Source organism: Macaca thibetana, chromosome 5 (assembly GCF_024542745.1).
Source record: "Macaca thibetana thibetana isolate TM-01 chromosome 5, ASM2454274v1, whole genome shotgun sequence".
In the NCBI taxonomy this organism is placed as follows: Eukaryota; Metazoa; Chordata; class Mammalia; order Primates; family Cercopithecidae; genus Macaca; species Macaca thibetana.
In genome coordinates, this window is record NC_065582.1 from 63,908,745 (window position 1) to 63,919,661 (window position 10,917).

The following is a 10,917-nucleotide window of genomic DNA, read 5'->3' on the forward strand; positions in this document are numbered from 1 at the left end:
CAGCACCCTGTAAAATTGACCAATCTGTTCTCTGTAAACACCTTCCATACTGTAGAAGGTTTTGTTTTTTTGTTTTTTTTTTTTGTTTTTGTTTTTGTTTTTTGCCCTTTGCAATAAATCTTGCTGCTGCTCATTCTTTGGGTCCTCGGGGCATTTGTAAGTTATAACACCCACCGCCAAAGTCTGCAGCTTCACTTCTGAAGCCAGCAAGACCACAAACCCACCAGAAGGAAGAAACTGCGGACATGTCATCTTTAAGAACTGTAACACTCACTGCCAGGGTCTGAGGCTTCATTGGTGAAGTCAGCGAGACCAAGAACCCACCGATTCCGTACACATTGGTACCATTAGAAACATTTTTAGAGTGAAAAAGAAACAAGTTAGAAATTATAATGTATTCTCTAAAGGTTACATATAGTGTACTTGCTTCTCCTGCCTCTTCTTACGCCTCCTTCACTTCATCCACCCCTGCCACCTGTGAAGACAGCAAGACCAATCCTTCCTTTTCCTTCTCTTTCTTAGCTTCTTCAGTGTGGACAGAACCAGGACAAAGACCTTTATGATGATGAATTTCCACTTACTGTATAGTGAATACATTTTTTCTTCCTTATGATTTTCTTAATACCATTTTCCTTTCTCTAAATTTGTTGTGAGAATACATTATATAATATATACACATCCTTGTGTTAATTGAGTATTTGTGTTATCAATAAGGCTTCTGGTTAAGAGTAGATTATTAGTAATTAGGTTTGGGGGAGTCAAAAGTTCATGAATTTTCAACTGAGCAGAGGGTCAGCATCTCTAAATTGTATGTTTTTCAAGGGTCTACTGAAAAGTAATATTGAAGCAATTATATAACCAATATTTTAACCAAAAGCTTCAGTTAAACTAAGCAACCAACGTGTTTACCAAAAATCTTCTTTTATAAAAATTTTATAAATTGCAAGGACTTCACTATTGTTTTAGTGATGGAGACCACAAGAAAACATTTTTTCTCATATCTTGGAATTAGGAATCCCACATTGTACTTTGCTGGTGGCAAAAATAAGATTTCAACTTTTGAACATTCTGACGTAAATCATGTTTCTTTTTTCACGCTATGTGTTTAGAAGGCTTTGAGATAAAAATGTGATCTATATGTAGGACATGAACGGAATTTCACAAACTGTCTTTTGTGCATCTCATCATATTACATCTTAATTTTCTATCCTGCTATTTTCTATCCTACTGTAACCCTGTCTCATATTCCTTATTTAATTTAACTTTATCTTGTCCTGCAGACATAGCCTCTTTTAAAACTTTCTAAAATATAACAGGTTATATCCATTACATTTAATTAAAGACATTCAACAAAGGAAATTCTGTGGGAAAGTTCAAGATTGAGCAATTTTTAAGAATATTTAAATGTGGTTACTGGAGTCAAGCAGACCCTGTGTTGCAGCTTCAGGAGCTTAGCTGGTCTCTGGTCCTCAGCTTGGCCCTATGGACCCGGCTGGACACTCCCCCGAGAACAGTGGGGAGCCTGGTGCCCAGTGTCCCTGGGACGGATGCAAATCATTGAGGAGGTGGCTGGCTGGGCCTGCAGGCACACAGGTGCCAGCCAAGGCTGGGTGGAGCTTACCCAAATAATTTTTAACATCAACCCCCTGGAGAATCTGAAGGTATACATCATCGGTCCGCCTCCTTGGTGGTCTTTATGATCGTTGTGGGCACCATGGCATAGCTTTCCGAACCCTGGACTGTTTCTTCAAAATCATGGAGATTAAGTCACCAGAAATGGCAGAAGATCGGAATACTTTTCTGCTGTGGTTTAATGATTTGGACTTGCATGCATCAGAAAACGAAACATTAAGGCATCTCAAAAATGACACCAAAACTTCGGGAAGCATAATGACCATGCAGACCAGAGCATCCACTGGGTCTTCCCAGGCCCTGGAGGATTCAGGCCCAGTTAACATCTCAGTCAAAATCATCCTAACCCTGGACCCACTCAAATTATTTGGAGGGTACTCTCATGGCATCACTCATCTGTATTCAATCGTTTTAGGTCATCAGATTGGACTTTGAACAGAGAAGCCCACGAAGGGATAAATATTACCTTTACTCTGCCTGCAACTTGAACATCAGATAGTTGTGCTCTTGATGGTCCCCATGAGCAGATGGTGTTCACAGCATGCATGACCCTCAGGGACACCCTGGGTGTGTTCCCCTTCACTGTGCAGCCACCGCACTGTGTTTCTGACACACAGCGATGCTACACTATGGTGCAAGATCTTTGGAACTGATAGAAAGGCCAGCACAATACGCTCAAGGTTACAGTCTTTTCCGGTGTTAGAAAAGGCCCATTGAAAAAGGCTATCACGTTTTTAATCCCAAGCATACAGTTATTGCTCCAGATGATGACTGTTCATTGATGAATTGCATCTTATGCATACCAGTTACTTCCTCTTCATGATGGTGATAATAGTGTTTTGCTATACTGTTATCAAAGGCAGACCCAACAAATTGTGTCAGAGCAATCCTAAATATTGTCCTGAGAAGACAGCTTCGGCTGAAACCTAATCCCACAGCTTCTTGTTTTCTGAGAGAGACTGAGAGAACCATAATCCTTGCCTGTTGAACCCAGCTTGGGTCTGGGCACTCTGTAATACATTATCTTGCAATGTTGGGTTATTCCAGCGCAAGACATTTCAAGTGCCTGTAACTTACTTGCATTTATTTATTTATTTATTTATTTATTTATTTATTTATTTATTTTTGAGACGGAGTCTCACTCTGTCTCCCAGGTTGGAGTGCAGTGGCGCGATCACAGATTATTGCAACTTCTGCCTCCCGGGTTCAAGCCATTCTCCTGCCTCAGTCTCCTGAGTAGCTGAGATTACTGGTGTGTGCCGCCATACCTGGCTATTTTTTTTTTTATTATTTTTAGTGGAGACGGGGTTTCACCATGTTGGTCAGGCTTGTCTCGAACTCCTGTCCTCGTGATCCACCCGCCTCGGCCTCCCAAAGTGCTGGGATTATAGACATGAGCCACCGCGCCTAGCCTATTTGTGCATATTTATAAAAATCGACTTGGAAGTTGGTCCAGTGATTCAAACGCTTTGCACTGGGTGCAACCAGAATCTCCCACCTCGCCTCTGGACTCGGGGACCTGGTGGGATACTTCCACATAGCACTAGAGAGGATTTGTGGATTTTGCCGTGTTGAGCAAGTCATGATGTTTCTACCAAGGCCAAAGACACGTTTCATTGCTGGTGGAATTAAGGTTTGGTTTGGGTTTTGTTTTAGCCCAAATATGTACAGACTGTTTGAAACAGCTTGTGCCTTTGGGTATGATATTGCATTTCTAAAATCATCAATCCATTTTGTGGATTTTACATGTCTATGACTTAGTAATTATAGTAAAAATAATACCTTTTTTTCCCATTTTGCTTGCAGAAAAAAACCTAAGTTTTTTTCTTTTTGAAGAAAAAATAGTTGCATTTTAAAACAAAAAATGTTATATCAACAATTTAAAATGTAAAAAAGGAAAGAGCAACATCAAGTAAGTAGAAATAAATGTAAATCCAAAAGGACACTCACATTTATGGACAAATTCATTCCAAACTCACTATTTTTTAAAACACTTCCATGTTTAGATCAGGGCTTTATGAGCCAAATCTAAATAAAGTTTTATTGGAACACAGCTACATTCTTTCATTTACACATTATCTGTGGCTGCTTTTTGCCTATGGTGGCAGAATTAAAGACTTGTACAGAGACCACATGTCCTGCAAATCCCAACATTTACAGAAAAAGTTTGCTGATATCTGCTCTAGATGATTGTGTTAAATCTGCTCAGTTATTTTCAAGCAGTGTTGCACATGTGTGGTGCCACCTACAGTGAGTCCAAGCCCAAGCTGGAAATGTGTTATAGTGTCTGCTAAAGACATTTCTAACTCTGGTTTCTTCATCAGTATTAATTACAACACAGTCCTCTGAGTTCAAAAATACTTGCACATCAGGGATAGTTATACGTTAGAGATTGTGAGCAAACATAACTCACATGCCTATTTTCGTGGGGTAAATAGTCAAAAAATATATGATAAATTTTGTTATATAACAAAACAAAGTACATATACATGGCGAAAATGTCCAATTTTGCTAATAGATTCATACATTATATAGTTAATATATTTACGATACTTTTCTATTTTTTTTAAGTAAATTAAGTTTGTCAAGACGCCAGAATGATTGAGTAGAAACAAAATAAACAACCTCTCTTCTGATCAGCTTAGTCCAACTACATATCTCACAAAAGCAAAGCCATCTTTTTCCACAAGTATCACATGTGTCTGTCTGCCTGTTTGGGAAAGGCCTATGAAACCTAAGGGGAGTTATTATGTTACTGATGAAAATCTCCAATCTGTAACGCATATGTGCATTTCGATATATAGTATTTGCTTATTTTCATTAAATTGCATTAAATGCTTCAATATGTAACACAGTCATCTTCCTTAGGAAGCATATACTTGTGGAATTCTTTGTGGTATCCCTGGGAATCCCTTTACCGTGTATCCATGGCATTCTGCCTTTACTGGGCTCATTTCTTCCTACTCCCTGGAATATTTATCAAGGGAAGTTTCTCCTTTCCTACTCTAAGGCTTTGCTTTCTGTCCCCAAGCTACCGTTTTTGAACTGAAAGCAAAGGCAAGGAACAATATATTTGAGGAAAAAATCTAACACTACTAGAAATTACAGCATAGTATCTGTTTTCTTACTTAAAGGCAGAAACAGAAGTTTTCTTCTCTCATCTTTACCCCCAAACTACTGTACTTTAGACCTAGGTTAAAGCCCAAAGTAGCAGAACAAAGAAAGCAAATATTTTCCAAGTAGGGAAATTTCATTATTCATACCTATTCACCATAATGGATATGGAATGGGAATAATTATTTTTGTACACAATTCTATTCTCTGCTACAAAGCTTACAGTCTACATATGAACTTAAAAATTGTTTATCTTAAAACTTCTTTTTCCCACATTCTTTAATTATGTTATTCCTGAAAAAATAAATGCAAATGTACCCCAACATTTAAACATTACTTTATAAATATGCTTGTGTAAACATCAGATAACATATGTACAGTGGTTTTTCTCTTCACTATTCTAGCTTAACCATTCATCTTTTAAATCACATTGACAGTAGTGGGCCAGACAGATAATATATAATTAATAAGGTTTCTTTTTAGTCAAAGTAAAATTCATGTCCCAAATGCATATCATTTCCAAATTTTCTACTTCACTAGCTGAAAGCCATCAATGTGTTCATTTTGAAGGCAAATGACCTATTTCTTTTGAAATATAAAAATCAAACAAATAATCCCTATTTATGTTTGTACTGGGAAAATCATTAATATTTAATATCTATTAAAAGTAATTGCAAGACTCACAATTATTTTTGTACTAACCTAGTTAACAAAGGTGAGACATCAGAAAAAAACAATTCTAAGTGAAATTCAATTGTTACATATTAATTTAAATACAAATTTATTCAGGAAGTTTGCCACCTAGAAAGAACAAAAACTTCTGAGGGTGTATGGCATACTTTGATACATAAGCATAAAAGAAAGTGACTCTAGAAATCCAGTAGGTGTAGATCTTGATGAGATTGTTTGCTTGCATCTGGATGAGTCATTATAACAAACAAACTCACACTTACAGTTTTCAAACTTGTGTTTATATTTATCCAAGGATTCCTGAACCTTTGTCACTTCCTACACCAACGGGAGGAATCTCACAGAAGGTTGGAGAGATGACAGTCACAGACCTAACACTTAGGCACTCATAAGTTATGCTGTATATACCTATCCTTCTGGTTTCATCTGCCCCACTTTTGGGGTGAGAAGAACCACACCAGACAGCCGGAGAGAGAATATTTTTTCAAATCCAGATGTTTATGGGTATTTTGAAGCAAATAAGCAATTCTTAAGTTTAGGTGGAAGAAGTGAAACATACATTAAAATAATAGTCATTTTGACTTAAAGATTTATTTTCTCCTAATAGATCATCTATGTAAAATAAATAATTTATAATTTATTTTCAATAGTAATGGTAATGTTAATAATTAATGTCATAAAAATAGTATATTTGCCAGGCACTATTCTAAGCAATTTATATACAATAAACTTGCTTAATCTTCAACACTTCACAAGTGTGAAGCATATATATATGATTATTAAATTATTAAATTATTATTAATTTAATCATTAAATTATTAATAATTATTAAATTAGTGTTGATTATTAAATTAATAATTTAATCATTAATTATTATTAAATTAATAATTCAATTATTAATTAAATTATTGTTACTAAATTATTAAATTATTATTAAATTATTAAAACTATAGTTTTAATAATTTGTCCAAAGTCACACCAAGAGGATAAGCAGTCTGTCTCCAGATCCAAACTCTCCTAAGTTTTATATATATATATATGTATATATAAATATATAGTTATATAGTTACATGGATATATATCTATAAAATAGAGTAGAGTAGGAAAGGAGAAACTTCCCTTGATAAATATTCCGGAGAGTAGGAAGAAATGAGCCCAGTAAAGGCAGAATGCCATGGATACACGGTAAAGGGATTCCCAGGGATACCACAAAGAATTTCACAAGTATATACTTCCTGGGGAAGATAACTGTGTTACATATTGAAGCGTTTAATGCAATCTAATGAAAATAAGATATATATATATATATAGTTTAATATGTATATAATCTTAAAATATTAGAGTTTTAACTTCATCCCTCTAGCTTTATCATTAAGCATAGGTTCCATAACAAAAGAGAGACTCAAGAATATTTGCTTCATTGAATGAGTCCCATCTTACCTGAGAGATTGTAGTCTGTAATGATTAAAAGCACGAACATTTTAGCCAATTTTCCAGGTTTTGAATCTAAAATGTAACCATAGGGAAAGGTCAGTCCTATTTGACCATGTGACCATGTCACAATGTGACCATGAAGGTTATATGATGTCTTTCTGCCTCAGTTTGCTATTCTACAATACTGAGATAATGATAGTACCTAGTTCATAGAACCCTTGTGATAATTAAATAAACCAATATAGGTAAAGTGCTTAAAGTAGTGCCTGGCACATAGGAAGAACTATGTAAGTGCAACTTAGGATTATAAGTGTTGGATGTTGAATTTCCAGTGAATGTGAACTTATTTGGAAATAGGGTATTTGCAGATGTAATCAAATAAAGATGAAGTCATACTGGATTAGCGTGAGCCCTAAATATAATACTGATGTCCTTATAAGGAGAGAGAAATTTGTAAATGTGGAGAGATGCACGAAGGAAGACTGTGTGAAGACAGAGACAGAGATTAGGGTCATGCTGCCACAAGCTGAGGAACACCAAGGAGCCCATTGCAAGCCAGAAGCTAGGAGGAGGCAAGAAAGGATCCTTCCTTCAGAGAGAAGGTGGCCCTGCTGATACCTTGCATTTGGACTTCTAAGCCATCAAAACTGTGAGAGAATAAATGTCTATTGTTTTAAGCCACATAGTTTGTGGTAATTTGTTACAGCAGCTCCACAGAACTAAACAATGACTCTAGTCATTGCAATATGTAATAAACAAGTGTCTAAATTCAGCTCAACTAGCAACTTTGGAAATAAACCTATACAAGTTTATTTCCAAAGTGTACATAGGACTGTTGTCAAGGGAGTGAATAGCAAAGCAATGTTATGAATTCACAGCATTTATAGTAGTCATTCATTCATTCATTCAAATATGCTTATTCAACTAATTGGGAACCAAAAGAGTGAACAGAATGCCATTTTCTTTCAGGGAGCTTATGGTCCATCCAAGCTAATTCCCTTGAGCTTTTCCCCTGTTTTCTTCTAGTAATTCTACAGTCTCCAGTCTTACATTTATGGTTCTCATCCAGTTTGAATTTATTATTATATAAGGGGTAAGATAAAGGTGCATTTTCATTTTCTCCATGTGGATATTTACTTTTCCAACATCCTTTATTGAGAAGGCTATCTTTTCCCTGTTGTGTGTTCTTGACACTTTTCTAGAAAACCAATTGACCATAGATAAATGGGCTTATTTCTGGACTTTCTATTCTATGCCATCGCTCAATGTGTCTTTTTTACACCAATACCATGTTGTTTTGATTACTACAGCTTTGTAATATATTTTGAAGTCAGGTAGTGCCTCTAGCTTTGTTCTTTTTTTCTAGATTTCCTTAGCTTTTCTGAGTCTTTTGTGGTTGTACAGAAATTTTAGGATTTTTTTTTTTTTCATTTCTGTGATGAAGGACATTGGAATTTTGGTAGAAAATTGCATTGAATCTATAAATCTCTTTGGGCAGTATGAACATTTTAAAAATATTAATTCTTCCAATCTTGAATATGGAATAGCCCCCCATTTACTTGGTCTTATTTAGTTTCTTTAATTAATGCTTATTTTATTTTATTTTATTTATTTATTTTCATTTTTTTGAGATGGAATTTTGCTCTTGTCACCCAGGATGGAGTGCAATGGCATGATCTCAGCTCACTAAAACCTCCATCTTCCTGGTTCAAGCCATTCTCCTGCCTCAGCCTCCCGAGAGGCTGGGACTACAGGTGTACACCACCATGCCTGGCTGGGTTTCACCACATTGGCTAGGCTGGTCTCAAACTCCTGACCTCAGGAGATTTGCCCACCTTGGCTTCACAAATTGCTGGGATTACAGGTGTGAGTCACCACACCTAGCTTATTTTAAGTAATCTTTTCATCCAAGTTCATGGGCCAAAATTCTATCAAACCCCAACTTAAGAACACCTAGGACTTTAACACTTTCTTCTCACTTCTACAAAATGTGGAAGGCAAAGGTAGGGAGGGCATATAAGTGACAGGAATAAACCTAGTTATATATACCTTTAACTTGTATGGGCTTGAGTCTTACTCACCTCACATTAAATACTTTGTTTTCTGCAAAATGTATCTATCTCATGTTCTGGTATTGAGATTCTCCATATAAGAGCAAGAAGCAGTCTTTTTGAAGCCAAGAACAATGTTTGTTATATCTTTCACTCAGAGCAATGGGTAAGAATTATTGCACTTGATCTAGAGCAATAACCAATAACACCAAAAGGCACATTTCTGTACAACTGTACAATTCCTCTTGAACAGGACACTGCTTAATATATAAACGTTGTTTGTCATGATCAAAAGATTTAGGGACTTTATAGTTGCCTACATTTTTTTGGTTAATGAAATTCTTGTAAGTGACAAAATGTCAGGCAAAATTCTAATTATTCTTACCATAACATTAATATGGCACATACAGAGAGTTAAAAAAAAATTCCAAATACTTTCCAGAGATTAGTTTTTGATGAATGTCTTCTAATAAATGAATAAGAAAATAATACTTTAGAAGTATACTGTCTTCTTGTTCTAGAAAAAATAATCACCTTTTACTATGAAACATTTTATACCTTAGGAAATATTTTTAAATATTTCTTTCTGATCTTCAAAGTAACCCTAATAGATGAGTTTTACTAACAGGTTACATAAAAGGGTTTTCAATACTAAAGACAGCCTATTATCTGTGAGCCATAGACTAATTCTGGAAACTATGAAAGTTATAGAGAAAATTGGAAAAACATTTTTTTTCCTCCAAATTTAGAAGGAAGATTATAAGCAAATTACAAAGTAATTGGTGTAACCTGGTGCTTAATGATTAAGGTATCTGTCTTAGATTTGAGGGGGCTTCTATAATAAAATACTGTAGACTGGCCAGGCACAGTGGCTTACGCCTGTAATCCTAGCAGATCACTTGAGGTCAGGAGTTTGAGAAGAGCTTGGCCAACATGGTGAAACTCCGTATCTACTAAAAATGTAAAAACTAGCCAGGCATGGTGGTGGGCGCCTGTAATCCCAGCTACTCAGGAAGCTGAGGGAAAAAAGAAGATACTGTAGACTGAATGGCTAATAAACAACAGAAATGTATTTCTCACAGTTCTGGAGGCTGCAAAGTTCAAAAGTGAGATGCCAACAGATGAAATGTCTGGTGAGGATCCTCTTACTTGATTATAGACAACCATCTTTTTACTGTGTCCTCACATGGTGAAGGGAGAAGGGAGCTCTCTTAGGCCTCTTTTATAAGGACACTAATCTCATTCATCAGGTCTCTTTCCTCATGTTCTAATCACCTCTTAAAGGCCATCCCACCTAAAAGGATCACTCACATTGGGAGTTAGTATTTCTTTTCTTTTCTTTCTTTCTTTTTTTTTTTTTTTTAGATGGAGTTTCACTCTTGTTGCCTGGTCTGGAGTCCAATGGCATGATCTCAGCTCACTGCAACTTCTGCCTCCCAGATTCAAGCGATTCTCCTGCCTCAGTCTCCCAAGTAGCTGGGATTACTTACAGGTGCCCACCACCACACCCAGCTATTTTTTTGTATTTTAGTAGAGGTGGGGTTTTACCATGTTGGCCAGGCTGGTCTTGAGCTCCTGACCTCAGGTGATCCACCTACCTTGGCCTCCCAAAGTTCTGGGATTACAGGCGTGAGCCACCGTACTTGGCCAGGGGTTAGGATTTCAACATATGCATTTTGAGGGACACAGATATTCATCCATTGCAGTATCTTATTGAGTTTTAAATTTGTTGTTTTAATATTTTCCTTCCTTCCCTTCCTTCCTTCTTTCCTTCCTTCCTTCCTTTTTTTCTTTCTTTTTTTTTCTCTTTTTCTCTTATGAGCAATAAAAAAACAAACTCTGAATAAAATAATCAAAACAGAAAAAAGTTATATGATAGCTCTTAGAAGCTCAATAGAATTAAAGATAAAATTGAAATAGGCTCAGAAATTTCTGCAAGCAGAGCAGTGCCAGGGCTGTGAATACCAGGAACACGATGGGTAATTCCTTAGGGTGT

General features: G+C 36.1%; 1 pseudogene; it reads left to right on the forward strand.

Moving 5' to 3' along the window:
- The first annotated feature begins 1,547 nt into the window (after window positions 1–1,547).
- On the forward strand, window positions 1,548–2,562 carry LOC126954400 (transmembrane protein 248-like; annotated as a pseudogene).
- Window positions 2,563–10,917: the final 8,355 nt, after the last annotated feature.